At 40.2% G+C, this 10,133-nt stretch overlaps 1 long non-coding RNA gene across 2 annotated transcripts; it reads right to left on the bottom strand.

Moving 5' to 3' along the window:
• Nucleotides 1–508: 508 nt before the first annotated feature.
• LOC138191214 (uncharacterized) lies at nucleotides 509–1,983 on the bottom strand. 2 transcript variants are annotated; one of them, XR_011177558.1, is made up of 3 exons: nucleotides 1,780–1,983; nucleotides 1,316–1,535; nucleotides 509–1,236 (listed from the first exon to the last, which is right to left on the bottom strand). It is a non-coding gene; the product is annotated as an uncharacterized lncRNA (long non-coding RNA). The 2 variants fall into 2 exon arrangements; XR_011177559.1 differs by having other exon boundaries at nucleotides 1,776–1,983.
• Between the last annotated feature and the right edge of the window lie 8,150 nt (nucleotides 1,984–10,133).

Here is a 10,133-nt window from a genome sequence, read left to right on the forward strand (position 1 = left end):
ATATCATCATTGTTATTATATCTTAACACCGTTTAATACTTTTAATAAATTTTAATACAAGTAAAAAAATTTATTTGCACTCATACTCTTAAAAGGAGCCCTTTGACCACGTGTCGTGAATCCCCATGCAGCGTTTACTGCTTCTACGTTTTCCTCACTATTCTTTTTGCGTGGACCACCATTGGATTCTTCACGTAGAACCAATATTCTGAAGAGTAAAATTATATAACTACTCCCATTTTTTACTAAAAATCATAACTGTAGCTGTAATATTTTCAATACTTCAAGAAGTCTTTGAGTTTGTTAATTTCATGGAGGCAAAGCTATTTAAAAACAATACCACTTGAAAAAAAAATTGAAGTCCAGTTTAAAATAAAGATTTTTCACGTTTTTATTTTTTGTTCGGGTTAAAAAAGGTGAATATTTTTTATAAAATAAAGTTATACTTCAAAAACACAATTGAATATTTCTTTATGTACAATCAATTGTAAACATTATTTTTGAAGGAATGTAAATTCGAAAAATTGGTGATTTTGAAAAATTAACGACGGAGCCAGGAATCGAACCTGGCGTTTAGAGATGCTTGACCGGAGCCTTACTCCTATGAGCCTATGAGATTTTGATGAAATAATATCTGTGCATTGAAGATATTAAAGAAATGAAATGACATGGAATTTTGAAAAAGGTACGCCAAGGCGGTACGTCGGAGCGTAACACCGCCCTGACTCTGTTGTCGTTAATTTCTTTCATCACCTTTAAACATTATACTTGTTGGCAATTTAACCATAAACATCATTCCATATTCTGTATTCTATTCATCCGCATCACGGAAGTTGGGAAATCTTTCTCTCATAATTTGTTGTTGAATTCGTTGAGCCAAAGCGCGTGGTCCTCGTCTGTTGTATTCTTCATCTTGATCCATCGGATCAACATCATTCTCTACGGGATGAGCTATCGGTGCTAGTTGTTCGTCATCTTCATTGTTTAATCGTAGTTGCACTCTCATGTTGTGCAGTACTGCACACGCATTAACAATTTTCGCTGCGAACGCTGGTTCGTACATCAAGACTCGCTGGTATGACAAGCATCTCCATACAGATTTAAAAACTCCAAAAAACCGCTCGACGACGCTTCTAACCTTACATAGTTGTTGTGTATATTGATGTTGTCGCGTATCTTCAGGAAAATTGGCCAGAGGTGTTAACAGCCAAGGCTCCAACGGATATCCAGCATCACCTGATGGAAAATATATTGATTTAGAAAAAAGTAGACTAAATATAATATGCATATTATGTATATAAAACTCAAACTGAACCTATGCTGCTTTGCTGAACAGTGAAAAATATTTTCGCTGTTAACCAAGATTCATCACAGCTTCTTGAGGCAGGCGAAAAAGGCTGAGAAACTCTTCTCGTGGTAGCTGAAAAGGATTCTGAGCATCTCTCAATCGCCTTCTTTCCACATGACGTTCGAGTCGACGTAATCTTTCCTCAAGAACGAATACATCCCAAGCAAGGTATTCGATAACCATGATCCTTTGAGATTGAAGATAATCAAAGAAACAGCGTAAATAATAGACTTAATAGCAGAAATGAATTATTAATGAAATTAATGAATAATTATATTTGTGGAAGCAACTTTGTGGGTTCTTCGGAGCAATACTACAATTTATAGGTTATGTTATTCTTTTTTAGAAAATAATGAAATCTATTCTACAATTTTTTCTGAAGTCAATCTGCATTGATAATTTCTAATTACTGCAAAATTCAACTTACTTACTTGTTATTTCAAACGGCGTAATTATTTTTCACTTTCGGAGCACTTTTCGAAGCACTTTCTCGGAGTCGAGAAAAATATGGGAAACGCACACCACTCCTCTAGCTCGTGTGCAAAGTGTCGTTATAATGGTCGTTATAGCGTACCGAGGGGGTCTCTGAGCCTCGCTATCCGCTCGCACCGTAACGACATCATAACGACACTTTTCGTTACCAATAACGTCAAAACTCGCTAAGAATGGTGTACAGAATCGCATTTGTCGTTATAATAACGACGCGGTCGGTAGCATAACGAAACTTGTCGTTATGAGTCCATAACGACAGCATAGCGAGTTACAGAATCGCCCTACTGATGCCGTTGTGGCTCGAAAAATAAAAAAAAAAAAAAAAAACCTGAAATATCTTACGCTATGCGCTAAGGTGTCCCCTCTCGTAGTTTCGGATGCGTGACTCTAGTCCTGGCGCTCTTTTGCAAAAACTTCGCGACTCAATTTCGGAAATTCCTAAATTTTGGTTCCGCCCAGGGTTCAAGGAGCCCGTTGTAACGGGCATCAAAAATGCCACGTTACAACAAATAACAAAAATTTTATTATATACACCAAATTATTTATTCTTTTAATTTATTTATTTTATTGTGATGGAAACCGGGCATTCCGTTACATAATATACCTATGTTCTGGATATTTTACCTGGGTGCAACCGAATTTGCATTTTTCCGGGTTTATTGTTAGACATGCATTTGTCATTTTATCTGGTGCACCGGATAGACCGTATGGCATTCGTTTAAATTGAAAGAAGCCTTTCCCGGGTACTGTAAATGCTGTTATGTGTTTACTGTCTTCTTCTAGGGGTATTTGAAAATATGCTTGACTTAGATCTATTTTAGAGATGTATTGTGCTTGTCGTAGTTTATCTAGTTTCCTGTCATACATGGTAGTGTCATGTATGTTTGTGTTGCTTGTCGTGTGTTGTGTTCATTGGTGTGGGTAAACTTTGTGGATTGTGTGTGATTTCATACTTCAATTCTGGAGAGTCTGCCGCCACTGACCAGGTCTTAGTGTTGTAGTTAATTGTCATCCCGAATTCTGTCAGTGCATCTACGCCAAGGATGCATGTTTCCGCTAGTGAGGTGACCGTGCCGCAGTGTATTAGTTTTGTGACTTTTCGTATTGTCAATTACAAAGTGATTACTCCTTCTAACGCTGTTACCAATACCGTTCGCTGTCGTTAGTGTTCTGTTTGGTGTGTCGTATATATCGATGACTACTTCGCGTATTATTTTAATGATTTTTCTGCCTACGTATGAGTGTGATGAACCTGTGTCGATGAGTGCGTTAAACTCGAAGCCTGTCATACCCACTCTTCCGTGGAACCTTGGATAGCATATGCTTGTGTGTATTGTGTGTATTTCGCCGTCGGGTGTGTTAGTGTTATTGAGTTCGGAGCTACCTCCACCCGCCTAAGATGTCCGGGTTGGTGGCAATTAAAACATTTGCGCGGTACTGTACTTGTGTTTACATTCAGCTCATTGTGTGCGGGGTGTACTGTTGCGTGTCATATATATGTGGTTCCTAAACTGGTTTCTTTGTCTTGGTTCTTCGAAGTCTATCAGATTCCGTATTTCTTCTAGATTTCTACTGTTGGCAAGGCCGGTGTGTTTTGAGCAATCACACGTATGTGTCTTTGTTCATATATTGGTGTGACGTTTAGTGTGTGCGTGATATCTACTGGTTTGATTTTCCTAGGTTGTATATGTGGACTATGTAATGATTCGCAGTTCGGTTCTAATATGGGTGCATCGTTATTTATTATACTTCTGTAGTTTCGAAATGGCTCGTATACTTGCATCCGCTGATAGTGTGTATTTGATGCTTCGTTTGCATTGTGTGGCCCGCGCGCGTCGCCGTGCGCTGTGTGTTTTGATTTTGCGCTCTAGTGTGTGTGTCCGTGTGGTCTGTTGCCGAGCCATGCGGCCAACCGTGTCTTCTGACTGACATTGTTTCGGGTCGTGTGTCCATGTTTTCGTATTTCCGTTGTATTGACTAGAATTTATTGACATGCATTATTCTATTTTTATTTATCAGCCCTACAAATTTTAAAACCTTCTTTATCCTCACTTACATTCTCTCATTTATACGAATTAACAACAATATATCAAATATACATTTATCCATCCATTCAGTCATTTAATCATTCTACACATACATAATGAACAACAGGTGTATATGGTTAAAATTGTAAATGTAAAATGTCTTCTCCTATCCGCGTCATTATATAAATAAATAAATATCCGAGTATAAGTGTGTTTGCTGTAGCAGAGCGTCTCTTTTCGTATCTCGAATCGCTTCTCATCCACTCTGGTCGTTCCACTGCAGTTGATCCATGGCAACAGACCTATTCGTTATTTTCAAGATTTTTCTTCGAATATTTTTGCACCACAGCTGGCTGACGGGACACTGCACCCTTGTATTTCTTCTCTTTTACACCTGATACTCTCTGATGGACGGTTCGTAAGTGAGTGTCCTCTCCTAGACGAAAGGTGGGATCAGCCGCAGTGTACAACCCGTGATTCGGTGGGTGAGCCAGATTTCCTTCGGTTGTTACGTCGATTCGACCCGCGGTACATTTAAATCATTACACCATGTGATTTTAACCGATTCTGTTTCAAATTTCTATAGAGTGTTCGAATTTGTATAACGTGTCTCTATTTTATATATGCGATTGTCTCACGTCAGAATTAATGGTGAAAAATGTGGGTACTTTACGTTGAGCGCCAATTTGTAATGGCTGGGGACCTACACAGGATGTTGGGAAGGAAAATGACGAGAGACGGTGTGAAAAATGTATAGCTGGCGGAGTTTGGAGGTAAAACTTGGTGTATATATTCTTGGATAGATGCTCAAAAATAATTAACAAAAAGGTCGGTTCCCTCGTTGCAGCTGGACCTGCCCCAGCTGATGGCGCCTATCTTAACGCTACTTACTCTCATTAATATAATGTGTGTGTGTGTGTGTGTGTGTGTGTTTGGGTTACTTTGGGGTTGCCTCCGGCTCGTACGGTTTCTTTGCTGGTCTGTCTTGCACTCGCTGTGGTTCTTGGCGAACTGCCTCTCCATGGCGTAGCCGCGGGGGTTCAGTGCTTATCGGGCGTGTTCGGCTCACACATGCTCATAAGCAATCATTTTATTCAATATTTTTCGATATAGCTGCATACATGTAATAATACTAATGAGATAAATAATAATAATTCTGTTATGTAATAATCATAGTGCAGTATAGTACATTTGGTGAGTGACTAGCAATATCTAAAAATATTCTCACTTCTTTAATACAAATATTTTTTCCTTGCTTTTTGTGCCGCGAAGTCATTTATAATTTCCTCACGGTCCGAATCTCTAAGAAGATTTTTTTCAATGCACAAAAGTGCAAGAGCATTAAGTGTGAATATAGAAAGTGTTCTTCCTCTTCGAGACACAAATTTGTAAGAATGTCTGTAAGTGTTTACATTTTGGTATCTTACGCTTCTTGGTGCGAAGCTCGTAAGACAGTCAATGACCGTCTAATATTGAAATGCGGATATGCATCATCAACATTAATATTAATCACGAGGCAATATTCATTTTGTGAATCGTAAATAATTTTTGAACTACTGGTAAATTCGAAAAATTAACGACGGAGCCAGGAATCGAACCTGGTATCTAGCGATGCTTTACCGGAGCCTTACTCCACTAGACCACCACATAGGGCGGCTAGGTGGTCTAGTGGAGTAAGGCTCCGGTAAAGCATTGCAAGAGCATTAAGTTGCTCTTGAGAAAGGGATGCACGTAAATAAGATTTTACTCTTTTTAAAGTTGAGAAGGAACGTTCGCCTGAACAATTGATTGCTGGAGAGCAAAGAAATATTCGCATGGGTATTTCCACATTCGGATAAATGTCTTGGAAACCCGCTCTCCGAAGACGGCTATTTAGTGTGATGATGGAAACGTGATCTTCTCCTGGAATTAGGTGCTCTGGTTGAGAGCGAAGGTGTAAGCATTCTTCCACGATACAGGGGCGGTTTACGAAAACGGGCGCCCTAGGCCTGACGAAATTAGCGCCCCCTCTCCCCTCTCCATAAAATAGTTGAAAAGGCATAGGCTAGAATAAATAATTTTTATATTTCAAAAATAATTTAACGGAAACAGAATTTCAATCATACATATATTATGTAGGTTTGTGGGTAGGAATGGAGCACATATATATTTTATATTGGCGATATTGACGTTTGAGTGGACCCGATTAAAACGTTCGCTTTCTCGCTTTTAATTTTGCAAATTTATCGATGATTGCATCGGTCTCTGCCATATCAACAAGCTCTGAATTCGACGATAAAAACGCGAGACTAGAGAGACGATTCTGACCCATCGTATTCCGTAAATAATATTTCACTCTTTTCAACGTCGAAAAGGAACGTTCCCCTGTAGCATTACTGGACAAAAGCGTGAGATACATTCGAAAAACGATATCCATATTGGGGAATGTAGCAACAATATTCTTCTCGCGAATGATCATCAAACATTTCCCAATGTTGATTTCATCCTCCGTCAATCTGATTTCCCGGACAAAATTCCGGAAATGTATGCATTCTTCACCAAAATCGTTGTCGAGATCGGTGGAGTATGTCGTTCGTAAATCTTCACATTGTGTGATGATCTCTGCATCCGTGAGTGATGGCAAACGACTGAGAAAGCCAAAGCGAGCGTTGAAATTTTTGTAGGCGAGACTTCTTTTTTCTAATTCGCCTGACAATCGATCGAGTATGACGAGAAACGTTTTTATACGCATGTTTTGTTTTCCGTCCAATATCGCTTCATTACCGCTTACCTCGTCAAATCGAGCGGTCCTTCTTCTGCGTCGTTGATTCTCATGCGTATATTCGTTGCATTGAGATAGCTCCTTTGCTTTCTCTTCATAATCGTTGAAACGATCACGCAAACCGACAACAAATGCTTGGAGGGCATCATACAGTTGTACAACTGTTGTCAAATCGATGTTAACGCGCTGGAGACTTTTATTCGTTTTTTCGAAACGCTCCAAGATATCGCTCCAAGTCACAGCCATTATGGCGGTCTCCAGCAACCCAAATTGTTGCGACAATCCTTCGGCTTCGGCTTTTGTGGATGGCTTTTCGGAACCATTTTCCGCAATATCGTCGAGGGCGTCTCGCAGACTCTCCCACGATCTTACGAGTGCTCGACATGCTTCCGCTCTAGCTGACCATCTTGTGCCAGACAAACTTTTGGGCAAGAGCATTCCAGGCTGATTTTCGACCTTCGATTTTATTTGTCCCCACCTGGACGTAGATGCACTCAAGAATGTGTAGACGTGTTGCACGAACATAAAAAATCTGGTCGCTCTCGAACAACAATCAGCAGCTGCTTGACCTACTAAATTAAGGGAATGCGCTGCGCACGGGACGTAAATCGCCAAAGGATTACGTTCGATAATTTTGGCTTGTACCCCACCGTAACAGCCCGACATATTGCTCGCATTGTCGTATGATTGTCCACGGCAGTCTTTTATGTCGATATCTTTGTTGAACAATACCTGCATAATCGCCTGCTCTATCTCAGACGCGCGGTGACCTTTAATAGGTATAAATTGCAAAAAACGTTCTACGGGCTCTCCGTTTTTGCACACGTACCGGATAATGAACGTCAACTGATCCGAATGTGAAATGTCGGGAGTCGAATCTACACTTATCGCATAATACTTGGAGGCTTTTACATCCGAAATCAATTTTTTGAGTAGATCAACATATATCATCGCAATGAATTCTTCGCAAATATCCTTAGAAAAATACGATACGTTTCCTTTTCCTGGATTTCCGAACCGATCGATGTGATTTTGGAGAAATGGATCGTTACGAGCCATCACTTCAAGAATACCCAAATAATTGCCTTTGCTGACCGATCCAAATTTCTCTTCTGTTCCTCGGAAAGCCAAGCCTCGGGTTGCAAGAAACTTTATCGCAATTATAACGCGAGTCAGTACTTGTCGCCAGTAATTACATTCTTGAATGTATTGCACATGTAACTTGCTATCAATCTTTCCCAATAAATTTCCTCGCAGTACATGCTTTTGTGTATTTTCTCGATGACCAAGACTTCTCTCATGCTCAGCTATTCGCACATCATTCTTCCAGTCGTTGAAGCCTTCTGTAAACGCGTTTACTGATGTCGAGAATAGCATACAAGGTATGCAATACACGCAACCTTTCGAGTGCGAATATGCTAACCATTCTCGTCGGTGCATTTCACCATTTGATGTTTTTTGAAAAAATATTTGCGCAGTACAATATCTTGTTTTAGACCCATAAACGCGTTTTGAAGCCCGAAAATTCTTCAATCTCGGATCCTCTTGCTCCAACGGATTTCGTAAAATGAAATCAATCATTTCTGAATTTCTTTTTGGCCACAAACCCGGGTCAGCAAGAGAAAAATCACAATCGTGACCATCGGCACGAGTTTCAGCTGCAGAAGTCACTGAATTCGTAACTTCGTCGATTATTTTCTCCTCCTCAGCCTCCTTTTCATTTTCGACAACAGATTCTACTTGCAAACGCAATATTTGCTGAAATCAGGAGAATGCGGGAAAAAATTGCAGGATATGGTAAGACAGGAAATATACATTGATGAGGGTTTTCGAACCAACTAGAATGGTTGCCTCGTTATTTTGGCCATTTTTGCGTTTGGGATCCACAGGATTTTTTCCCCAGATTCGTCTTTTACAAGTGATGATAATTAATTATTTCAAATTTTATTCAAACGTTGGCGAAAGAAAAATAAAAAATTATTTCAAATAACAGTCTAATACGTATATTAAATTATCAGGGTACGTCGATATTTACCTCGCCCGTCGAATCTTCAGTTGTAGCAGAACTTGATGTTTGCGCCGTTTCTTGAACTGTTTCCCGATTGATGAAAAAAGTATCAATTCGCGGAATTTTTTGGGTTATGAGCGACTCTTTCTCCTCTTTCTCTTTTGTCAATTTACGGCGCTTGGCGCCACTCATTTTATTGACGCTCATTTGTCCAGCTGTCCGTTGTACTACAATGTAGGGACTGTAGGTTGGGAAATTTGTTCGCAGAAATGTTTGACAACAAAAATGAATTAAGCACGAAAAAACTTAAATTCGCTGGTCAGGATGTGTCGCAGTGGGCGTACGATTGGTATTGGTGCATAAGAGAAGGGGGCGCGCAAACTTGCGAATTTCGCCGGCCCGGGGCATCCCCTTCTGCCACGGCGCCAGGATGTGTCGCAATGGGCATACGATTAGTATTGGTGCATAAGAGAAGGGGGCGCGCAAGCTTGCGAAATTTCGCCGGCCTGTGGCGCCCCCTTCTGCCACGGCGCCCACGGCGCCCTAGGCTCGGGCCTAGCGGGCCTAGTGCATAAACCGCCCCTGCCACGATAGCATCCTCTAAATCCTCGTTGTAGAGTGCCAGTATTTTTTCTGCAGATTCTCGCACTTCTTTTACTTCTAATACCTTCAGCCGTTCCAGAAAAGTGAATTTTTCGTGAAGCTCTGCATATATCTGATCACGCCGTTGTAATTCTGCGCTGAGACTATCAACAATCACATTAAACGTGTTTATTCGGAAGTTCTCTCGCCCACTGTCGCTGTGTAGTACTTCAGTACTCGGACTTTCATCCACTCTGAGCTTCCTTTTCTTGGTCCGCTTTTTGTCCGTTTCATATTATTGAACAGCTGATGCAGCTTTAGCCGTCACTTCGAAGTGGTCAAAGTCATCTCTGATACTTTGGACGAAATCACCAAGTGAATGATATAATTCCGATATCAATATTCACGCTGTGCAACTTCAAATTCACGAGGTTGAATCTTTTCAAAATCAAACCCCATAAGTTCGCCATAATTGCTGTTTCTAAGCGATCAAGTTGGCGAACAATACCGAGTGTCTCGCACTGTGAAATTTTTTTCTCTGTTTCATCACTCGCAATCCTTTTCAGAGCAGTCAAAATTTGTAGCAGTCCTGTCCAAAGTGCTTCTCTGACATCCTAGTTTTCGTTAATAAATAAAATTGTATTTTATTCTTAGTTTAACGTTATATACTAATTCCAAAAGTTCCTATATTGTTAAACATACTCCAAAGTTTATAACAAAACTAAAAATAATTATTTTTCCACTTAAATGACGATTTTTATAACGAATAAGTTTAGGTGTCCGGTACTGGAGGATTTCCCCCTATACTAGTGTTGCGGTTTAAAGGGCTACTCATGAAGTCACTCCCATCCAAAATTCTCCAACGCCGCTATAGAAGTTTTACTTCGAAAAATCCATTCTACAAGTTGCATATGA

The sequence above is a fragment of the Neodiprion pinetum genome, chromosome 7 (assembly GCF_021155775.2).
Source record: "Neodiprion pinetum isolate iyNeoPine1 chromosome 7, iyNeoPine1.2, whole genome shotgun sequence".
In the NCBI taxonomy this organism is placed as follows: Eukaryota; Metazoa; Arthropoda; class Insecta; order Hymenoptera; family Diprionidae; genus Neodiprion; species Neodiprion pinetum.